The sequence below is a fragment of the Sceloporus occidentalis genome, unplaced genomic scaffold (assembly GCF_023333645.1).
Source record: "Sceloporus occidentalis isolate IW3139 unplaced genomic scaffold, rSceOcc1.0.p SCAF_213, whole genome shotgun sequence".
In the NCBI taxonomy this organism is placed as follows: Eukaryota; Metazoa; Chordata; class Lepidosauria; order Squamata; family Phrynosomatidae; genus Sceloporus; species Sceloporus occidentalis.
The window spans coordinates 892951-916909 of NW_028317193.1; positions in this window are offsets into that span (position 1 = coordinate 892951).

Sequence of the window (23959 nt, forward strand, 5' to 3'; positions counted from 1 at the left end):
TACTAATCAAGACATAATTGGTATCAAAATAGATAATGAAGAATTTAAAATATCGCTCTATGCAGACGATGTGATTATCACGATAACTAATCCATTAACTTCAGTGAAATATTTTCTAAGAGAAGTTGAAAACTATAGCTTAGTGTCGAATTACAAACTAAATCTCGATAAAACTATAGCACAAGCTAAGAATATTAGTGCTCAAGATAGACATACTCTATCTAAACAATTTTCTTTAAATCTAAAAGTAATGGACTTTGAACATCTAGGGATTCTTATCCCTGAGAAAATAGATAATTTAGTAGAAATAAATTTTCTTCGTCTATTAAGAGTGTCAAATACTTTTTTGAAGGAATGGAGAAAAATTGAACTGTCTTGGTGGGGTCGTGTCAATGCTTTAAATTTTTACTTAATGCCAAAATGGAGTTACTTATTCCGTATGATACCATTAAAATTTCCACAATGTTGGCTCGCTATAATCCATACGTCCTTTCTAGATTTTGTTTGGAAGGGGAAGATCCCCAGGATTAATGTAAATCGGATGAGCGCACGCGTTAGGGATGGAGGTATGAGCTTTCCACAGGTTAAAAAATATTATGAAACTAGTACATTGTATCACATCGTTAAAACTTACCAAGAAACCTCCAGACAAGAAGTATGGTACAAGTTAGAATGTAAGTCGTGCGAGGTAACTAGTCTTAACAGTTGTATTTGGTCCTTGAATGATAAAGATTTAGTAAATAAAGTTAAAAACAAAAACATGATATTAGAGAATATCATTCCGGAATGGCTAATTATTAAAAAAAATTTGGGTATTAAAGATAAGCTAGTTGATACATTAAAGATTAACATTCTAGAAGAACTCATGGATAATATTTCATTAAAATATTGGCAACAAGCAGGAGTTAATACTATAGCAGACATAATGGCTTACGGAGAGATAATTTCTTTCTCCTCTATTTTAACTAAATTTAAATCGATAAAACGAGTAAAGAATTGTATTAACAAACATGTCCTAACTTCACAGGACATGTACATTAAGAAACTTGCTCAAATTTTTAGTTCAACAAAACAAACGAATCCTCCATGTTAAATAAAGTTAAGAAAAAGCACAAAAAAACCAACGATGTTTTAATTTAAGTCTCACGCAGACGCCCCTGTTGCCATGGCGCCCCGTGCGGCCACACAGGTCGCACACACATAAGGTCGGCCCTTCACCTCGAACATTGTTATATAATAAATAAATAATCACCAGCAAGTGATTGCAAAATGCAGAGGCTTAACACTTGCCGTATTCATTTTATAGAGCATTTATATCTATATATTTTTTAAAGAAAACAATATATTTATAAATATTTATGGGGGTTTGTGTGATGAGAGCCTGAGTGACATCACAGGAGGTGGAGCTGGGAGAGGGGGGAGTGCTCTGGGGAGAGAGAGAGCTCAAGTTGGATGCAGGGGATGTCTACCCTGGAGTTAAGCTCTGCAATAAAGAAGTGTTGAAAGCAGCCCAGTGTTGTGTGCCTTTCATGACATGGTGTCAGAAGTACTCACCTGCGCACCTGTTGTTTTGTGAGGATGGCTAAGTTCACTCCACCTGAGCCATTTGACTTCTCCCAGCCTGCAGCATGGCCTACCTGGAGACGGAGGTTTGCACGCTTCAGGATTGCATCCAAGCTGGACAAGGAGAGTGGTGGAGTACAAGTTAATTCCCTTTTATATGCTATGGGGAAAGATGTGGAGCCAGTGTATAATACTTTTACATTCCGAGAGGGGGAAGAATATGACTTTGAGATAGTCATGAATAAGCTCAGCGCCCATTTTGTGCCCAGGAGGAATGTGATTCATGAGAGGGCATGTTTTCACAAGCGTACTCAGCATGTGGGTGAATCTGTGGAATCATTTGTGCGCAGCCTTTATGAATTGGCAGAGTTCTGTGAGTTTGGAGCTGCCAAGGAGGAGCAGATTAGAGACAGAATTGTCATAGGACTTGCAGACTCAGAAGTCTCCTTAAAGTTGCAGCTGGAGGCTGAATTGACACTTGATGAGGCTATACGGATGGCCCGCCAAAACGAACTGGTAAAGAAGCAGAGTGCTGATATGAGATCTGAAAGCATGGTAGAAGAGGTGCTGCAGTCCAGGAGAGTTACAAATGACAGACAGGGTGTGGGTAGCAGACCGCAGGCAGCAGACAGGCTCAGAAGCAGTGGGGTACATCAAACTCGTTGTATGCGCTGTAATCGAACTCATGGAACAAGAATGATATGTCCTGCTAAAGACAAGAGATGTAGGAAGTGCAACCGTGTTGGCCATTTTGAGATAGTTTGCAAATCAGAGTGTGTTAAGGAAATGCACCTGGACAGTGACCAGGAGACACAGGAGGTGTACTTTGTAGGGTCAGTGATTGAACAGTCTCGCTTTGACGATGATTGGCGAATTACACTTACAGTGATGGGTGCAAGGATTGCCTTCAAGATTGATACGGGAGCGGACATTACCGTTATTTCTCTGGCAACGTTCAAGCAACTGCCACAAAGACCACAGCTTGAGAAGGTTGTGACAAAAGTTTATAGCCCTGGAGGCTGCATTGATTGTGTCGAGCGATTTCTTGCCCGCAGTGAATACAAGAAAAGAAGATTTACCCTGTGGGTGTACGTAATCAGAGGTCAATGTGTTAATAACCTTTTGAGCCGGAATGCAGCCTGCAGTCTGGGCCTTGCTGCGAGGGTGCAAGAGGTCACAGAAGACATCTTTGGAGATCTTGGCCTGTTGAACTGTGAGCCAGTCCGAATACAGCTTAAGTCTGACGCAGTCCCATACAGTGTCGCTACACCTCGTAGAATTCCATTCCCACTTCTGCCACAGGTTGAAGCAGAACTTATGAGAATGAAAAGTATTGGTGTTATTGAGGAGGTCACAGAAGCGACTGACTGGTGTGCTCCTATAGTGCCTGTTGCTAAGAAAAACGGGAAAGTTCGTATTTGTGTGGATTTAAAACGGCTAAATGAGGCTGTGAAGAGGGAAAGATATGTGATGCCGACTTTGGAAGATATAGCTCCAAGATTGTCAGGAGCTAAGTTCTTTTCCACGCTCGATGCTTCCAGCGGATTCTGGCAGATACCCCTTGACCCAGGGAGTCGCAAGCTGACTACCTTTATCACACCAGTAGGTCGGTTTTGTTTCCGCAGACTCCCCTTCGGTATATCATCAGCACCAGAGATTTTCCAAAGGGAGATAAGCTCCCTCCTGAGAGACCATGAGGGCACAGTGGTGGTCATGGATGACATCCTTGTGTATGGGTCCACTCAAGAAGAGCATGATCAGCGGCTGCATCGTGTACTACAGACGGTAAGAGAGTCTGGGCTCAAGCTGAATAAAGACAAATGTCACTTTGGGAAAACAGAACTGTGTTATTTTGGTCACATTATTAGCGGAGACGGTATTAAGCCAGATGCCAGTAAAGTCCTCGCTATCGAGAAGATGAAAAGCCCTTCTGATGTAACTGAACTAAGACAAATACTTGGCCTTGTGAATTATTTGGGCAAGTTTCTACCAGAATTATCCTCAGTGTTGCATCCTATTAATGAATTGTTGAAGAAGGATGTTGCTTGGACCTGGGGACCTTCACAGGAGGAGGCCCTTGCTCTGGTCAAGTCAATGTTGGGATCAGCCCCTGTGCTGGGGTTCTATGACCCCTCTAGAAAGACAGTGGTTAGCGCAGATGCTAGCAGTTATGGCCTAGGAGCAGCCCTTCTGCAACTGAACGAGGGCAAGTTACAGCCCATTGCCTATTGCTCTCGTACACTAACAGCAGCAGAGACAAGATATGCCCAAATTGAAAAGGAATGTCTGGCGGGAGTTTGGGCCTGTGAGCGCTTCCAACGCTATTTGGTGGGCTTGGAAGGATTTAGTCTGGAAACCGATCACAAACCACTGGTTCCATTGATAAATACTTATGACATTGACAAAGCTCCCCTGAGATGTCAAAGACTACTAATGAGACTACTAAGATTCAATGTTCGGGCAGTGCATGTGCCGGGGAAGCAACTGGTGGTGGCAGATACACTCTCCAGGCTCCCACTGGCTGCTGCTGAAGAATCATCAACAGAATCGGATGTTAAGGCATATGTGGATTCAATATTGTCATCTAAGTCCATCTCTTCTGGGAGATTGGAACAGATCAAGAGGGAGACACGTCTGGATACTGATCTCCAAGAAGTTATAAGTTACATAAAGGGTGGCTGGCCAGAGAGTCGCACAGTGTGGATGGCACTGAATGCTTTCCAGTTGGAGAGAGCGCATCTCACCGAACTGGATGGTTTAGTGCTCTTTCAGGACCGTATTGTCATACCTGCCAGTATGCGTCAAGAAATGTTAGGGCGAATTCATGATGGCCATTTAGGGATTTCCAAATGTAGGGAAAGAGCAGCCACAGCGGTGTGGTAGCCGGGAATAAGTACTGACATTGCAGAATATGTATCAAAATGTGCCTTTTGCCGTGAACGTCGGCCTACACAGAGGAGAGAGCCTCTAATATCTACACCGCTGCCTGAGGGTCCCTGGCAGAAGATAGCTGCAGATTTGTGTGAACTTAATGGGAAAAAATATCTGGTTGGTGTAGATTATTATTCTAGGTACATCAAAATTGCACCATTAGGGGAGGCCACTAGTGTGGCTGTAATCACCCGCCTCAAAAGTATGTTCGCCAGGTGGGGAATACCTTTGGAGCTAGTGAGTGACAATGGGATGCAGTTTGCTTCCATGGAATTTAAATCCTTCAGTAGAGAGTATGATTTTGTTCACTCAACTTCCAGTCCACACTACCCGCAAGCCAACGGGATGGCTGAAAGAGCAGTTCAAACTGCCAAGTTCGTTTTGAAGCAACAAGAACCATATTTGGCCCTCTTAGCATACAGGGCAACCCCAATTCATGCCACAGGATGTAGCCCTGCACAGCTGATGTTGGGGCGACAGATTCGTACCACGTTGCCTTCTGTGCGTGAACTCCAACCTGCCCACCCCGTCCTTCCAGAGGACGTTCGGAGGAGGGATGAGGAGGCAAAGCGGAGCTACAGATTCTTCTATGACAGAAGACACTCTGCGCGTCCATTGCCGGAGCTGCACACAGGCCAGAGTGTAAGAGTCAAGCTGGATGAAGAAAAGAGGTGGAATACGCCGGCAACTGTAGTAGGGCGTTCCCTTGAGCCAAGGTCTTATGTGGTCCGCACAGAAGGAGGGACTGTTGCCCGCCGTAACAGAAGACATCTTCAGCCTGTTCCCGAGGAGTTAGATGTCGAGAATCGGGAACCACAGCCAGTGGAGACCTCGGTCTTCAGAAGCATACCTGCCTCACAACGAGATTCTAGTGGGGATACATCGGTGCCACCATTGGAGTCACAACCACTTTCACCAGGACTTGGGGAAAGTCCTTGTAAAATGACTTCAAGTGGTAGAGTTGTGAAGCTTCCAGTGCGATACAGAGATTAACACTGTAGTTAGAACAGTGGCTTGAAGAATGGGCAGAATAATCCCAAAGCTACTGTGGACTAGGGTAGTCTACCCCGATGTCCTAGATAGATTGTCATATGTTCCTGTAGTTCGTTACTCTTTGTTCATGTGTTTATTGTTGGTTGGAAAACAAACAAAATGTTTTGCATTAAAAGAGGGGAGATGTGATGAGAGCCTGAGTGACATCACAGGAGGTGGAGCTGGGAGAGGGGGGAGTGCTCTGGGGAGAGAGAGAGCTCAGATAGCTCCAGGGTAGATGCAGGGGATGTCTACCCTGGAGTTAAGCTCTGCAATAAAGAAGTGTTGAAAGCAGCCCAGTGTTGTGTGCCTTTCATGACAGTTTGTGTGATGTTTTTAACTCATTCGGGAACAAGAAATTTTCAAACTCCCAATGATCATATTTGCTAAAGCATGATTTCACTTTTATATATTTGATGTACCCATAAAAAAAGACATAAAATAAAAAGACTAGGAATGCAGGTCTTATCCCAACGAATGGAAATGCTAAAACCAGCAATGGAAAGTGTCATGCCAGTAGACAGTTATTTTGAATATAAACGGTATCAGATGCAGATGCCTCCCATTACATTTCAGACAATTTTCTGCTTTTTAATGCACAGCAATGTTATTGTTAAAGTTGCTGTTCCACTTAGACAAAACATTACAAATGCTACTAAGCCAAACAATACCACAGCCATGGGTGGACAATGCTTAGTACTCAAAAGACTGCATTAAATCTACAGAACGTGAATACACATCACATAAAAGACAACTAACCCCAAGATTTTTTCTAATCCATGTCATAGCTGCTGTTATACTGTGAGTGATTATGAAAATGTGAGCCATGAAGTCATCAGTCCCTCCACAGCAATCCCTTAAATTGATCTAAATTATTAGCCAACATATGTATTTCAGAGAGAGGAAATCACAAGTATTGAAAACTTTATGATCCAGGGTTAAGAATTACAAAAAATTAAAGTGCTTCTGTGTATTTAAAAAATTAATCCTTCTGTAAAATGATATTAAAAGCAGACTTATATGATTTATGGAGACTGAAATGTCCCACAACAAGAGATTACTCCCACTTTTCGAAAGTACATAATACTTTCTCTAGAATAGACATGATTTTTGGGGATGGGAAAGCAGTAAGCCAATTACAGAAAATAAAGATGAAAGATAACGTTTGGTCTGATCACAGTTATATTATTTTTGAGGTAAAGGATAGGTGGGCGCCATCGCCATTTACAACATGGCGTCTAGATGATTATATTTTACACTCCGAGGAAAATAGAAACTATATTATAGAGATGACTAAGGCCTTCTTTTTAGAAAATAGAATAGGGCAAACAACACAAATCACCAGATGGTGTGCCTATAAGGCAGTTATAAGAGGTCACTTCATTAAAATAAAGAAGAAGATGCGAATAAATAGGGAGCAGCCACTAAATGAACTTTATATATTATACTATAATTTATCGTTAAAAGCTAAAATAAATCCAACACCAGAGTCTATATCCCAAGTCCAAACCATTAGAGACAAAATAAACCAAAGGGAAATAGAAAGAACAAGATACTATATGGAAAAACTAAGAGCAACATACTACCACAAAAGTAATAGACTTGAGAAAAGAGCAAGTGAAAAAATAATAAAAATAGTTTCAGATGGCCGTACAAGATTGTCTCCAGAGGATATAGCTGAGGGATTCAGGCTATACTATGAAAAATTGTACAGTAGCTCAAACGAAGTAAACGATATCGAAATAGAAAAATATTTAGCAACAATAAATTTACCAACACTGTCTGAAGAACAAAAGGAAACTCTGTATAGGCCACTGGAGAAAAAGGAATTAAATGATATTATTGATAAACTGCAGAAATACAAGACCCCAGGCCCGGACGGTTTTACTAACCTTTTTTATAAAACTATGAAATCAGAACTATTAGACCATCTTATCCTGATTTTTGAAGAAATTGCAAATACGGGCATACTCCCAAAAGAGATCTTGCAGGCTAACATTCTCCCAATAATAAAAAAAAATAAGAACTCAGAGGAATTAAAAAGCTATCGTCCCATTTCCTTAATTAACGTAGATATTAAATTATTCTCCGCACTACTGGCAGAAAGATTAAAATTTACATTAGATAACTTGATATATTCAGACCAAGTGGGGTTTGTCCCAAGTAGAGATTCTACTAATAACATTAGACGTCTGATTGACGAATTAGATCATGCAGAAAAACAAGGTTACCCCCTCCTGACCCTCTCATTAGATGCCGAGAAGGCTTTTGACAGGGTCAGTTGGGGGTTTCTTAGGGCCACCCTTAGGGCATTTGGAATTTCGGGCTGGTTCTATAATGCTATTATATCTCTCTATTCCAATCCCAGCGCACGGGTGGTTGGACATGGACTATGCTCTACCTGGTTCGATCTTAAAAATGGCACCAGACAGGGTTGCCCTCTCTCACCAATTCTTTATATTCTTACTTTGGAATCCTTTGCTAAAAAAATTCGTACTAATCAAGACATAATTGGTATCAAAATAGATAATGAAGAATTTAAAATATCGCTCTATGCAGACGATGTGATTATCACGATAACTAATCCATTAACTTCAGTGAAATATTTTCTAAGAGAAGTTGAAAACTATAGCTTAGTGTCGAATTACAAACTAAATCTCGATAAAACTATAGCACAAGCTAAGAATATTAGTGCTCAAGATAGACATACTCTATCTAAACAATTTTCTTTAAATCTAAAAGTAATGGACTTTGAACATCTAGGGATTCTTATCCCTGAGAAAATAGATAATTTAGTAGAAATAAATTTTCTTCGTCTATTAAGAGTGTCAAATACTTTTTTGAAGGAATGGAGAAAAATTGAACTGTCTTGGTGGGGTCGTGTCAATGCTTTAAATTTTTACTTAATGCCAAAATGGAGTTACTTATTCCGTATGATACCATTAAAATTTCCACAATGTTGGCTCGCTATAATCCATACGTCCTTTCTAGATTTTGTTTGGAAGGGGAAGATCCCCAGGATTAATGTAAATCGGATGAGCGCACGCGTTAGGGATGGAGGTATGAGCTTTCCACAGGTTAAAAAATATTATGAAACTAGTACATTGTATCACATCGTTAAAACTTACCAAGAAACCTCCAGACAAGAAGTATGGTACAAGTTAGAATGTAAGTCGTGCGAGGTAACTAGTCTTAACAGTTGTATTTGGTCCTTGAATGATAAAGATTTAGTAAATAAAGTTAAAAACAAAAACATGATATTAGAGAATATCATTCCGGAATGGCTAATTATTAAAAAAAATTTGGGTATTAAAGATAAGCTAGTTGATACATTAAAGATTAACATTCTAGAAGAACTCATGGATAATATTTCATTAAAATATTGGCAACAAGCAGGAGTTAATACTATAGCAGACATAATGGCTTACGGAGAGATAATTTCTTTCTCCTCTATTTTAACTAAATTTAAATCGATAAAACGAGTAAAGAATTGTATTAACAAACATGTCCTAACTTCACAGGACATGTACATTAAGAAACTTGCTCAAATTTTTAGTTCAACAAAACAAACGAATCCTCCATGTTAAATAAAGTTAAGAAAAAGCACAAAAAAACCAACGATGTTTTAATTTAAGTCTCACGCAGACGCCCCTGTTGCCATGGCGCCCCGTGCGGCCACACAGGTCGCACACACATAAGGTCGGCCCTTCACCTCGAACATTGTTATATAATAAATAAATAATCACCAGCAAGTGATTGCAAAATGCAGAGGCTTAACACTTGCCGTATTCATTTTATAGAGCATTTATATCTATATATTTTTTAAAGAAAACAATATATTTATAAATATTTATGGGGGTTTGTGTGATGAGAGCCTGAGTGACATCACAGGAGGTGGAGCTGGGAGAGGGGGGAGTGCTCTGGGGAGAGAGAGAGCTCAAGTTGGATGCAGGGGATGTCTACCCTGGAGTTAAGCTCTGCAATAAAGAAGTGTTGAAAGCAGCCCAGTGTTGTGTGCCTTTCATGACATGGTGTCAGAAGTACTCACCTGCGCACCTGTTGTTTTGTGAGGATGGCTAAGTTCACTCCACCTGAGCCATTTGACTTCTCCCAGCCTGCAGCATGGCCTACCTGGAGACGGAGGTTTGCACGCTTCAGGATTGCATCCAAGCTGGACAAGGAGAGTGGTGGAGTACAAGTTAATTCCCTTTTATATGCTATGGGGAAAGATGTGGAGCCAGTGTATAATACTTTTACATTCCGAGAGGGGGAAGAATATGACTTTGAGATAGTCATGAATAAGCTCAGCGCCCATTTTGTGCCCAGGAGGAATGTGATTCATGAGAGGGCATGTTTTCACAAGCGTACTCAGCATGTGGGTGAATCTGTGGAATCATTTGTGCGCAGCCTTTATGAATTGGCAGAGTTCTGTGAGTTTGGAGCTGCCAAGGAGGAGCAGATTAGAGACAGAATTGTCATAGGACTTGCAGACTCAGAAGTCTCCTTAAAGTTGCAGCTGGAGGCTGAATTGACACTTGATGAGGCTATACGGATGGCCCGCCAAAACGAACTGGTAAAGAAGCAGAGTGCTGATATGAGATCTGAAAGCATGGTAGAAGAGGTGCTGCAGTCCAGGAGAGTTACAAATGACAGACAGGGTGTGGGTAGCAGACCGCAGGCAGCAGACAGGCTCAGAAGCAGTGGGGTACATCAAACTCGTTGTATGCGCTGTAATCGAACTCATGGAACAAGAATGATATGTCCTGCTAAAGACAAGAGATGTAGGAAGTGTAACCGTGTTGGCCATTTTGAGATAGTTTGCAAATCAGAGTGTGTTAAGGAAATGCACCTGGACAGTGGCCAGGAGACACAGGAGGTGTCCTTTGTAGGGTCAGTGATTGAACAGTCTCGCTTTGACGATGATTGGCGAATTACACTTACAGTGATGGGTGCAAGGATTGCCTTCAAGATTGATACGGGAGCGGACATTACCGTTATTTCTCTGGCAACGTTCAAGCAACTGCCACAAAGACCACAGCTTGAGAAGGTTGTGACAAAAGTTTATAGCCCTGGAGGCTGCATTGATTGTGTCGGGCGATTTCTTGCCCGCAGTGAATACAAGAAAAGAAGATTTACCCTGTGGGTGTACGTAATCAGAGGTCAATGTGTTAATAACCTTTTGAGCCGGAATGCAGCCTGCAGTCTGGGCCTTGCTGCGAGGGTGCAAGAGGTCACAGAAGACATCTTTGGAGATCTTGGCCTGTTGAACTGTGAGCCAGTCCGAATACAGCTTAAGTCTGACGCAGTCCCATACAGTGTCGCTACACCTCGTAGAATTCCATTCCCACTTCTGCCACAGGTTGAAGCAGAACTTATGAGAATGAAAAGTATTGGTGTTATTGAGGAGGTCACAGAAGCGACTGACTGGTGTGCTCCTATAGTGCCTGTTGCTAAGAAAAACGGGAAAGTTCGTATTTGTGTGGATTTAAAACGGCTAAATGAGGCTGTGAAGAGGGAAAGATATGTGATGCCGACTTTGGAAGATATAGCTCCAAGATTGTCAGGAGCTAAGTTCTTTTCCACGCTCGATGCTTCCAGCGGATTCTGGCAGATACCCCTTGACCCAGGGAGTCGCAAGCTGACTACCTTTATCACACCAGTAGGTCGGTTTTGTTTCCGCAGACTCCCCTTCGGTATATCATCAGCACCAGAGATTTTCCAAAGGGAGATAAGCTCCCTCCTGAGAGACCATGAGGGCACAGTGGTGGTCATGGATGACATCCTTGTGTATGGGTCCACTCAAGAAGAGCATGATCAGCGGCTGCATCGTGTACTACAGACGGTAAGAGAGTCTGGGCTGAAGCTGAATAAAGACAAATGTCACTTTGGGAAAACAGAACTGTGTTATTTTGAAATAATATTTCAAAGATGAAAAGCCCTTCTGATGTAACTGAACTAAGACAAATACTTGGCCTTGTGAATTATTTGGGCAAGTTTCTACCAGAATTATCCTCAGTGTTGCATCCTATTAATGAATTGTTGAAGAAGGATGTTGCTTGGACCTGGGGACCTTCACAGGAGGAGGCCCTTGCTCTGGTCAAGTCAATGTTGGGATCAGCCCCTGTGCTGGGGTTCTATGACCCCTCTAGAAAGACAGTGGTTAGCGCAGATGCTAGCAGTTATGGCCTAGGAGCAGCCCTTCTGCAACTGAACGAGGGCAAGTTACAGCCCATTGCCTATTGCTCTCGTACACTAACAGCAGCAGAGACAAGATATGCCCAAATTGAAAAGGAATGTCTGGCGGGAGTTTGGGCCTGTGAGCGCTTCCAACGCTATTTGGTGGGCTTGGAAGGATTTAGTCTGGAAACCGATCACAAACCACTGGTTCCATTGATAAATACTTATGACATTGACAAAGCTCCCCTGAGATGTCAAAGACTACTAATGAGACTACTAAGATTCAATGTTCGGGCAGTGCATGTGCCGGGGAAGCAACTGGTGGTGGCAGATACACTCTCCAGGCTCCCGCTGGCTGCTGCTGAAGAATCGTCAACAGAATCGGGTGTTAAGGCATATGTGGATTCAATATTGTCATCTAAGTCCATCTCTTCTGGGAGATTGGAACAGATCAAGAGGGAGACACGTCTGGATACTGATCTCCAAGAAGTTATAAGTTACATAAAGGGTGGCTGGCCAGAGAGTCGCACAGTGTGGATGGCACTGAATGCTTTCCAGTTGGAGAGAGCGCATCTCACCGAACTGGATGGTTTAGTGCTCTTTCAGGACCGTATTGTCATACCTGCCAGTATGCGTCAAGAAATGTTAGGGCGAATTCATGATGGCCATTTAGGGATTTCCAAATGTAGGGAAAGAGCAGCCACAGCGGTGTGGTAGCCGGGAATAAGTACTGACATTGCAGAATATGTATCAAAATGTGCCTTTTGCCGTGAACGTCGGCCTACACAGAGGAGAGAGCCTCTAATATCTACACCGCTGCCTGAGGGTCCCTGGCAGAAGATAGCTGCAGATTTGTGTGAACTTAATGGGAAAAAATATCTGGTTGGTGTAGATTATTATTCTAGGTACATCAAAATTGCACCATTAGGGGAGGCCACTAGTGTGGCTGTAATCACCCGCCTCAAAAGTATGTTCGCCAGGTGGGGAATACCTTTGGAGCTAGTGAGTGACAATGGGATGCAGTTTGCTTCCATGGAATTTAAATCCTTCAGTAGAGAGTATGATTTTGTTCACTCAACTTCCAGTCCACACTACCCGCAAGCCAACGGGATGGCTGAAAGAGCAGTTCAAACTGCCAAGTTCGTTTTGAAGCAACAAGAACCATATTTGGCCCTCTTAGCATACAGGGCAACCCCAATTCATGCCACAGGATGTAGCCCTGCACAGCTGATGTTGGGGCGACAGATTCGTACCACGTTGCCTTCTGTGCGTGAACTCCAACCTGCCCACCCCGTCCTTCCAGAGGACGTTCGGAGGAGGGATGAGGAGGCAAAGCGGAGCTACAGATTCTTCTATGACAGAAGACACTCTGCGCGTCCATTGCCGGAGCTGCACACAGGCCAGAGTGTAAGAGTCAAGCTGGATGAAGAAAAGAGGTGGAATACGCCGGCAACTGTAGTAGGGCGTTCCCTTGAGCCAAGGTCTTATGTGGTCCGCACAGAAGGAGGGACTGTTGCCCGCCGTAACAGAAGACATCTTCAGCCTGTTCCCGAGGAGTTAGATGTCGAGAATCGGGAACCACAGCCAGTGGAGACCTCGGTCTTCAGAAGCATACCTGCCTCACAACGAGATTCTAGTGGGGATACATCGGTGCCACCATTGGAGTCACAACCACTTTCACCAGGACTTGGGGAAAGTCCTTGTAAAATGACTTCAAGTGGTAGAGTTGTGAAGCTTCCAGTGCGATACAGAGATTAACACTGTAGTTAGAACAGTGGCTTGAAGAATGGGCAGAATAATCCCAAAGCTACTGTGGACTAGGGTAGTCTACCCCGATGTCCTAGATAGATTGTCATATGTTCCTGTAGTTCGTTACTCTTTGTTCATGTGTTTATTGTTGGTTGGAAAACAAACAAAATGTTTTGCATTAAAAGGGGGGAGATGTGATGAGAGCCTGAGTGACATCACAGGAGGTGGAGCTGGGAGAGGGGGGAGTGCTCTGGGGAGAGAGAGAGCTCAAGTTGGATGCAGGGGATGTCTACCCTGGAGTTAAGCTCTGCAATAAAGAAGTGTTGAAAGCAGCCCAGTGTTGTGTGCCTTTCATGACAGTTTGTGTGATGTTTTTAACTCATTCGGGAACAAGAAATTTTCAAACTCCCAATGATCATATTTGCTAAAGCATGATTTCACTTTTATATATTTGATGTACCCATAAAAAAAGACATAAAATAAAAAGACTAGGAATGCAGGTCTTATCCCAACGAATGGAAATGCTAAAACCAGCAATGGAAAGTGTCATGCCAGTAGACAGTTATTTTGAATATAAACGGTATCAGATGCAGATGCCTCCCATTACATTTCAGACAATTTTCTGCTTTTTAATGCACAGCAATGTTATTGTTAAAGTTGCTGTTCCACTTAGACAAAACATTACTGTAATTGTACCCTTCAGTACATTCAGCAAAAACATTTTTCTTTTATTGTAATTACTAGAAAACAACAGACATTTAAGGTACTTTTTTGCAACAACCTATCAGTGCCTGCTTTTGCTCTGATAAGTCATTATCCATGAATAAAGAGTTATTTCTGGTAAAGATTTGGTACTAGTAGCACAAATTCAATTTTAATGCTTTATTTAAACAGAGCTGTGTATCCTTTCCCAGAAGAAGTACGAAATAAACAATCCTTGTTACCCACACCCCACAAATAGCTTAAAAATATAGCGTGAGACCTCCGAAACATTAAAAAACTACACATGTGAGATGCTGCTGTTTTCGGGGATGTTGAGGAACATAAACTAGAGTTTATTATTGTTATTAGCTGTGTCACCTATCCTGCGATAGAAATCCTATGTGAAATTAAGAAATAAGCATGTTAAAAAAAAAATCTTCACCAACCTTTTCATATATGAATGTGTACAAATATTAATATGGTGTCAAATGGAAGCCTTGACTCTTTAAAAAATTAAATAATAATATATATATATATATATATATAATATGCATGGATACTCTAAACAAGTGAGATATAAAACAGCCGTTTACAGTTACAATAGTCATTTTTAGCATTAACAACTTCCACACTGTGTTTCTGATCCATTTCATGTTATTTTAATGGACGTAATGTGATTTTCTTTAAAAAACAACATTTCTAAGTGACTTTTGAATGGTATTATGAGTGTGTATATAATATATATATAATATATATATAGTGTAACATATTACTAGCTATATTCATTCGAAGTCTAGTTTAAGGCATTTGTGCATCACATCACGTAACATAAGGATACAAATGCAACCATGCTAACCCCCCAAAAAACTTTCCCCATATTTTGTTACCAAGAAGTGACAACATATCACAGGGTATAGGGAGGGGTTAAATGGCATAATTATTATGTCCATTGCATGTACATATTAACCCCTAACAAATCAATAAAATAGCCACAGACACAGAATTGTAAATTGGATAAAATTGGCCGTAGCTTTATTTAAAAGGGTATAAGAGGCATTAACAACACAAACCATTTAACGTAATAACCAAATAACTTCTTATATATATAATACACCAAATACAATCCGCCCCTTTCTTAGCCAGATTGTGTAACACCAAGCCTCTATCCACCTCAACACAGAGGCGACCTTTACCCCTTATAAAACTACGACAATATAATATATTACATACATTACATTTAAACACAAAAGGGAGGGGGACGCTTGCTCAGCAACAGCTCCTTGCAGATTTCTCTTGAGGTGAATTTAATCTCCCTGCGCGCAGCTATTTATTTATTTTAGAGTTGCCTCACGCTGTGAACACAGCTGACTGCACCAATCAGCTGCGCTTATTTTTCCCGCCGCACAGAATGCCCACTCAAACCTCGTGCTGCAGCACAGCTTATTAACCAATCAGCTGCGCTAAATAAACTGCCTGCCCAGCAACCTAGAATTAGATATTGCTAACCTAGCCCGCCAAAACTTTATGCCTTAACTTTCCTGACCTTTTAGTGACCCCTATTATATAACTAATGTCCAGCAATGGACAATTAGCGCGCCGCTTAGGCAGCTTGCGCTTTCAATTCCCAGGATATCTACTTCTGCAGACCAGTGAGGGTGTAAAATGTAGGTTATAACACTAATTAAGACTTTTTAGATTGAGACATTTATATTGATCAGAATATGATCAAAACTGAAACGTGTATTAAGACAGTTGACTGCAAAGGATTTCTACCCTTCTCCAGTCATCACTATTTACGCTGGCTCAGAAATATCCCATTGTTTTTTTTTCCCAATCATCTAATACCCATTCACAATCACGTTATGAGGAAGCTGAGGTCTTTTAAGTGTAGGTAAAATACATCCATCTTCCCCACTGTATATTCTGCAATGGTCAACAACAACGTGTCTAGTAAAATCTGTTATGTATGGATGTGGAAAACTTAAACCCTTAGCTGGATAAGTTGAGAGACAAATATTACTTTTAATGAGCTGGAAATTCCCAATATTTATCACCTATATTTTTTTCTGGCCATGCTGCTGCAAGTCCACCGATTCAATTTAAAGAATCATAAGGCCCATGAGACAAGCAGCATTGTGTACTTTTGCACATAAGTTCCCAACAGCCTATTTGTTAACAAAGGTCAAAAGTAAAACTAATCAAACAATATATATTTTTCAGAAATATTCGACTATGATTTGTGTGCAATGGATACAGGGAAAGAACGCAAATCTGCAATACTTTCGTTTAGATGGACAACATCTGAACAGGTGGATCTCACTCCCCGTGTGAACTCTTGTGGACTCAAGTTAAGTATTCAGATTGGCCAAGATGTATTGAACTTTTAATGTTTTTAAACCAGAAAAGGGGAACATTTGTTATCAACTGTGTATTTTAAAGGTCTTCCATGACCCTTTGACAGAGGCAGCTTTGTATGGGTTTCCTCATGCAACACATCTATTGTGGCAAGATAAAATACTTGTCTCTACAAGAAGCAGATCACTGTTCAATGGATTGAACAAAGTGTTACTTTCTTATAACCGGATGGAACTTTCCACCTCTGTCAGCAATAAATATCTGTGCAAGGCTAATATCATCATTATCATCTTTCTTAACAAGGAACATTTTTTTTTAGATGGTGCCCATATGGTCATATATACTTGACTCTGAAAATACAGAAAATTGATAGGTTTGCCTCTTGTGATCAAGAAAGATTAATTGAATTTTTTTGGGCTTTAGGACACAACGATACATTCATACTCACAGAACTCCGAGCACAAAGAAGGGAAAGGTAGGAGAATGAATGTACAAAAAACATTTTCAATTATTTAGGGCAAAATAGCTTATGTAATTAAAGTAAAAAAAAAACAAAACACATTCTGCAGTAAAATACTATATCTACAAATTCCCGGCAAATAAAAAAAAAACCTTGAGTGTAACACACACAGTAACATACAAACATTTACACACATACAGCACATATTTGCACACACTAACATACATACAAACCAAAGTAACATAAATACCTTAACAAAGTCACTGTGGTGTTTTGTGCTGAAAAAACAGACACTTTTTCATATACTGCTTTAACTCTGATTCTGATTTTTTGGCCACGCACAAAAATTATATATATTTTTTCAAGGATAGACAGAGCCTTCTTATGATTCCATTTCCAGGTGTATAGTCGAACATTTATGTTGAATAATACATTTAAAAATAAAATAAAATGGTTGCTTTTCTCACCAACCATTCCATATCATTTAGGATTGTTTGACACAAATTACATGCAACTGCAGAAATAGTCGCCAAAATATATAGAAATATAGTTTTCAGAAATACCCCACATGCATAGGCTTTTTTCTGAGCTTTGGAAGTTACAGAGCAAACAATGGAACATCCCCATAACCTTTCCCAAAAAAAAATAAATATATATGTTTATATAACTTATTTGGGACTGTTTATCTATACGTTTTCATATTTATCTATATTTCTGAACTTGGTTGTGTCATTTATATACATCTAAGGTCATTATGCTTTTTTGGGGAGAATTACATTAAGCACGCACATCACTTTTTTTGCTTTCAAAAATAATGATCGTTAAATATTATATGAATAATGCAGTCAGGCCTTAAAGAGTTGGATATGCATGAAAGAAGAAGAAATACATATAATTTGTTAAAATGAATAAAATAATATAATTTTTTTTTAGTATAAGGATCTCTAGTATTGCAGTTGTTAGCTACAGCCTTTTTTGGTACCCTGTGTATAACCTCTGGTGCCCCCTCCCCACTGGCAGCTGTTAGATCCTTTTCAGTCATAGAAGCTGAACAGGCAGAACAACTGGAACGTTTGCCCAGATTTTCTGGGAACTTTGTCCAAAGGGGGATTACGTTCTGTGAAGCTTTGAAATGTTACAGCTGCTAATTGAACGCTGGCAACTCCCAGTAAATGGGAGCGAGAATGAATACTCAGCTATAGCAGACGAAAGAAGCTATCAAAAATTTGGAGGGTTTTCATTCGTTTTTATTGGGGTCCCTCATGTTTTCACAAATTGAGCAAACGTTGTTGACATTAACTTTTGTAGTAATTTAAATGCACAAGTCTTAATGCACAAGTCTTAATGTCTTAATGAACAAGTCTTAAGTTTGACCCGGAGATTGCCGGGTGAGCGCTACTCCTCCGGTTCTCCGGGACAAGACCTGAATCCTCCGGGTCACGGGAGCGCATTTTTTCCTTGAAATGGGGGTGTTTCCCGCTGACGTCAACGTGCAGTCCTGGCCGCGTCCCGCAAGGGAAGGCTCCGGGTAGCCGTAGCCGAGAGGTTGCCAGGTATGCCTACAAGCACCAGGGCTGACGATTCCTTTAACTTTGCAGACGTCCACATATTTCAGTGAAGTAGATTTATCTTCATTTTTCTTTACTGGGAAAAAAATTGTGGCATCTTTTAACATGTCTGAAAAGTTTTGACCGATTATCTTTAGTCTCCTCAGAACAAGCTGGTGTTGGTGTGTTCAGCTGGAGAGATAATTGCTCAGGGATTTCATCGTCACCTGGGCAGTGTGGCTGGGGTCCGTATTGTACTTGTGCTTCTTCCTCTTCGGGTACAGGGTGTAATGTCACAGAGCAATAAACACTCGTGCCAACGCTCAGGACAAGATGATTCGGGTCAGAACGCTCTGTACCGTCCGAAAAAGTAAGATCATCTTCCAAATGGAAAGTCTTCCTCACATACTGGATGTGTTCAGCTGGAGAGATAATTGCTCGGGGATTTCGAACAAGGTTTTAGTCTCTCTTACCTGGCCAGAACTTTCTACTCCTGTCTGCAACACCATTTTTCTTTACACTTGGTATCTGCACTAAATTGCCATTCTGAATGAGTTCCAGGCCAATATCCTTATTCTCTTCTTTCTTAACAAAGATGGCTTCTTTAGATGGTGCCCATTAGGTCACAGATACTTTACTCTGAAAATACAGAAAATTGTTAGGTTCTCGTCTTTCATTCCATTCTGGTGTTCCGCATGGTGCATACTGTTTGGAGAGCAAATCACACAGATCTATGGAAAACTGGAAATAGCCCATGAACTAACCGGTGTAAATTTCAGCTTGTAATAGGTTTCAAAAGCCTCATAGATGTATCCCACACAGATAATTTGTCCATATATGGAATCCAAAAAAAAAACAAAATGCAGACATTTACTATCTTGAAGACAAATTTTTTTTTCACATTATATGGAAAAGGCCTCTTGTTCATTCGTGGTAAATGATGCATTAAATAAAGTATGTTTGTCCACTTAGAGCATTAGATTTAGAAACAAATCCTACATACAACAGGATACAACTCAGTGTGAACACTTTCATGGAGATGCTTGTATTGCGTGAAGGCACCATGTACAAATCATATTAATGCAATTATGTTCATTTTTCAACCATATTACTCATGCATTTTTTTCAAATAAATTAAATGAAATTTTTTGGGAGTCTATGTAGATTCACCTATATTGACCTTTTCTTTTATCAATATCTATGTGTTTATGATGGGTGACAAAGCTAGATGAACACATGATGTAGCTGTCTAGAACAACAACAAGCAAAAAACGTATTTGAAAACTAATTTAAAACGGCTTAAATAAAATTGACTCTTAACTCTTGGCTGGCAAACAGTGGTATATTCACACAAATAATAATGAGAAGCACAATGTGTATAAAACACAATCCACAGCTTATGTTACCGTTCACCTTTCTGGGTATTTGTAACAAGTGATCTCCTTCAGGTGGTTTTCCTCTTCTATATCTTTGATAGAGCATTGTGACATCATACAGCATTATGATGCAAGCGAATTCTGTCATCTGCCAAGAGGAGGAAACTGTTAAACCTGGTCTGGCTTACATTTTTATAGCATTGATAGCAAATTGAATACAAATCGAGTGGTATAAATTCCAAGCTATTAATACAAGTGAGTGTTTCCATTTCCTATTGAGAAGGCTCTCTGTAGCTCTCTTCTTGGCTGTGATATGTGATTAAATAGTGTATATGTGTGAGTAATACGTATATCAAATAATGTGAACTCCGCCGACGTCAGCGGGACCGTCGTCAGTGTGCAGTCCTGGCCGCGTCCCACAAGGGAAGGCCCTGGGTAGCCGTAGCTGGGATGTTCCCAGGTATGCCTACAAGCACCAGGGCTCACAATTCCTTTAACTTTACAGACGTCCACATATTTCAGTGAAGTAGATGTATCTTAATTTTTCTTTACTGGGAAAAAAATTGCGGCATCTTTTAACAAGTCTGAAAAGTTTTGACCGATTATCTTCAGTTTCCTCAGAACAAGCTGGTGTTGGTGTGTTCAGCTGGAGAGATAATTGCTCGGGGATTTCATCATCACCTTGGCAGTGTGGCTGGGGTCCGTATTGTACTCGTGCTTCTTCCTCTTCGAGTACAGGGTGTAATGTCACAGAGCAATAAACACTCGTGCCAACGCTCAGGACAAGATGATTCGGGTCAGAACGCTCTGTACCGTCCGAAAAAGTAAGATCATCTCCCAGATGGAAAGTCTTCCTCACATACTGGATGTATCACAACGTCACAGCACATTCTGTTTCCAACACTGACTTTACTAATAAGTAAAGTCTTTCTCCTTAGGGTTCTGGACTCTCCATATCTCGTATTGTCGTATAAATCATTATCGGACATAAATCTTTTAAAGGTAGCGGCAGATAATTTGACTTTAGGATCTAATGTAGCTCCAGTACCTATGTTTTTGTCCAAATTGTGGTCTTGTATGCAATTCATATCACCACCCATAATTAAGTGCCCCTTCTGAATATTCTAAATTTTAGGCCATACTTTCCTTAGGAACTTAATAGGTGTGTTGTTTGGTAGGTAAAAGTTCACTAAAGTATATGCTACATCATTAATTTTGCCTATAACCACAAGGTATCTATCCTCCGAATCTTCTTCATGATGTAAGTATTCAAACTTTAGCCCCTCATTCATTAAGATTGCAACCCCTCTTTTCTTATTGTTTTCTAATGAAGACGAGAAGCTCACTGGATATTTCTTATATTTCCAAAATTTAACTGGTACTTTATTCCAGTGAGTTTCCTGAACAAAGCAGATATCTTTTTTTTCTTTAATTAACAAATCATATAAAAAATGCTCCTTTATATGGAGAGTTCAGACCACAAGAGTTTATCGAGGCAAACTTAATTGCCATAAATATTTAAAAAATTTCTTTTTCCTACTCCAAAGGCTCCCCATTGTAAACTTTCTTGCTGTGATCGCACACTCATACATCCAATCAACTCATGTAACCAGTCCGCATTTAAATTAATGTTATGCGGTTTGTGTCTCATTTACATATATGAGACTCTTAGACAGCTATTTCTCTCATCATTTCTCTATTTAGCTAAAAAAAAAAAGGTGGTTAAACTTGATAGCAAATTGAATCCAAAACGAGTGGTATAAATTCCAAGCTATTAATACAAGTGAGTGTTTCCATTTCCTATTGAGAAGGCTCTCTGTAGCTCTATTCTTGGCTGTGATATGTGATTAAATAGTGTATATGTGTGAGTAATACGTATATCAAATAATGTGAACTCCGCCGACGTCAGCGGGACCGACGTCAGTGTGCAGTCCCGGCCGCGTCCCACAAGGGAAGGCCCTGGGTAGCCGTAGCTGGGAAGTTCCCAGGTATGCCTACAAGCACCAGGGCTCACAATTCCTTTAACTTTACAGACGTCCACATATTTCAGTGAAGTAGATGTATCTTAATTTTTCTTTACTGGGAAAAAAATTGCGGCATCTTTTAACAAGTCTGAAAAGTTTTGACCGATTATCTTCAGTTTCCTCAGAACAAGCTGGTGTTGGTGTGTTCAGCTGGAGAGATAATTGCTCGGGGATTTCATCGTCACCTTGGCAGTGTGGCTGGGGTCCGTATTGTACTCGTGCTTCTTCCTCTTCAAGTACAGGGTGTAATGTCACAGAGCAATAAACACTCGTGCCAACGCTCAGGACAAGATGATTCGGGTCAGAACGCTCTGTACCGTCCGAAAAAGTAAGATCATCTTCCAAATGGAAAGTCTTCCTCACATACTGGATGTGTTCAGCTGGAGAGATAATTGCTCGGGGATTTCGAACAAGGTTTTAGTCTCTCTTACCTGGCCAGAACTTTCTACTCCTGTCTGCAACGCCATTTTTCTTTACACTTGGTATCTGCACTAAATTGCCATTCTGAATGAGTTCCAGGCCAATATCCTTATTCTCTTCTTTCTTAACAAAGATGGCTTCTTTAGATGGTGCCCATTAGGTCACAGATACTTTACTCTGAAAATACAGAAAATTGTTAGGTTCTCGTCTTTCATTCCATTCTGGTGTTCCGCATGGTGCATACTGTTTGGAGAGCAAATCACACAGATCTATGGAAAACTGGAAATAGCCCATGAACTAACCGGTGTAAATTTCAGCTTGTAATAGGTTTCAAAAGCCTCATAGATGTATCCCACACAGATAATTTGTCCATATATGGAATCCAAAAAAAAAACAAAATGCAGACATTTACTATCTTGAAGACAAATTTTTTTTTCACATTATATGGAAAAGGCCTCTTGTTCATTCGTGGTAAATGATGCATTAAATAAAGTATGTTTGTCCACTTAGAGCATTAGATTTAGAAACAAATCCTACATACAACAGGATACAACTCAGTGTGAACACTTTCATGGAGATGCTTGTATTGCGTGAAGGCACCATGTACAAATCATATTAATGCAATTATGTTCATTTTTCAACCATATTACTCATGCATTTTTTTCAAATAAATTAAATGAAATTTTTTGGGGGTCTATGTAGATTCACCTATATTGACCTTTTCTTTTATCAATATCTATGTGTTTATGATGGGTGACAAAGCTAGATGAACACATGATGTAGCTGTCTAGAACAACAACAAGCAAAAAACGTATTTGAAAACTAATTTAAAACGGCTCAAATAAAATTGACTCTTAACTCTTGGCTGGCAAACAGTGGTATATTCACACAAATAATAATGAGAAGCACAATGTGTATAAAACACAATCCACAGCTCATGTTACCGTTCACCTTTCTGGGTATTTGTAACAAGTGATCTCCTTCAGGTGCTTTTCCTCTTCTATATCTTTGATAGAGCATTGTGACATCATACAGCATTATGATGCAAGCGAATTCTGTCATCTGCCAAGAGGAGGAAACTGTTAAACCTGGTCTGGCTTACATTTTTATAGCATTGATAGCAAATTGAATACAAATCGAGTGGTATAAATTCCAAGCTATTAATACAAGTGAGTGTTTCCATTTCCTATTGAGAAGGCTCTCTGTAGCTCTCTTCTTGGCTGTGATATGTGATTAAATAGTGTATATGTGTGAGTAATACGTATATCAAATAATGTGAACTCCGCCGACGTCAGCGGGACCGTCGTCAGTGTGCAGTCCTGGCCGCGTCCCACAAGGGAAGGCCCTGGGTAGCCGTAGCTGGGATGTTCCCAGGTATGCCTACAAGCACCAGGGCTCACAATTCCTTTAACTTTACAGACGTCCACATATTTCAGTGAAGTAGATGTATCTTAATTTTTCTTTACTGGGAAAAAAATTGCGGCATCTTTTAACAAGTCTGAAAAGTTTTGACCGATTATCTTCAGTTTCCTCAGAACAAGCTGGTGTTGGTGTGTTCAGCTGGAGAGATAATTGCTCGGGGATTTCATCGTCACCTTGGCAGTGTGGCTGCGGTCCGTATTG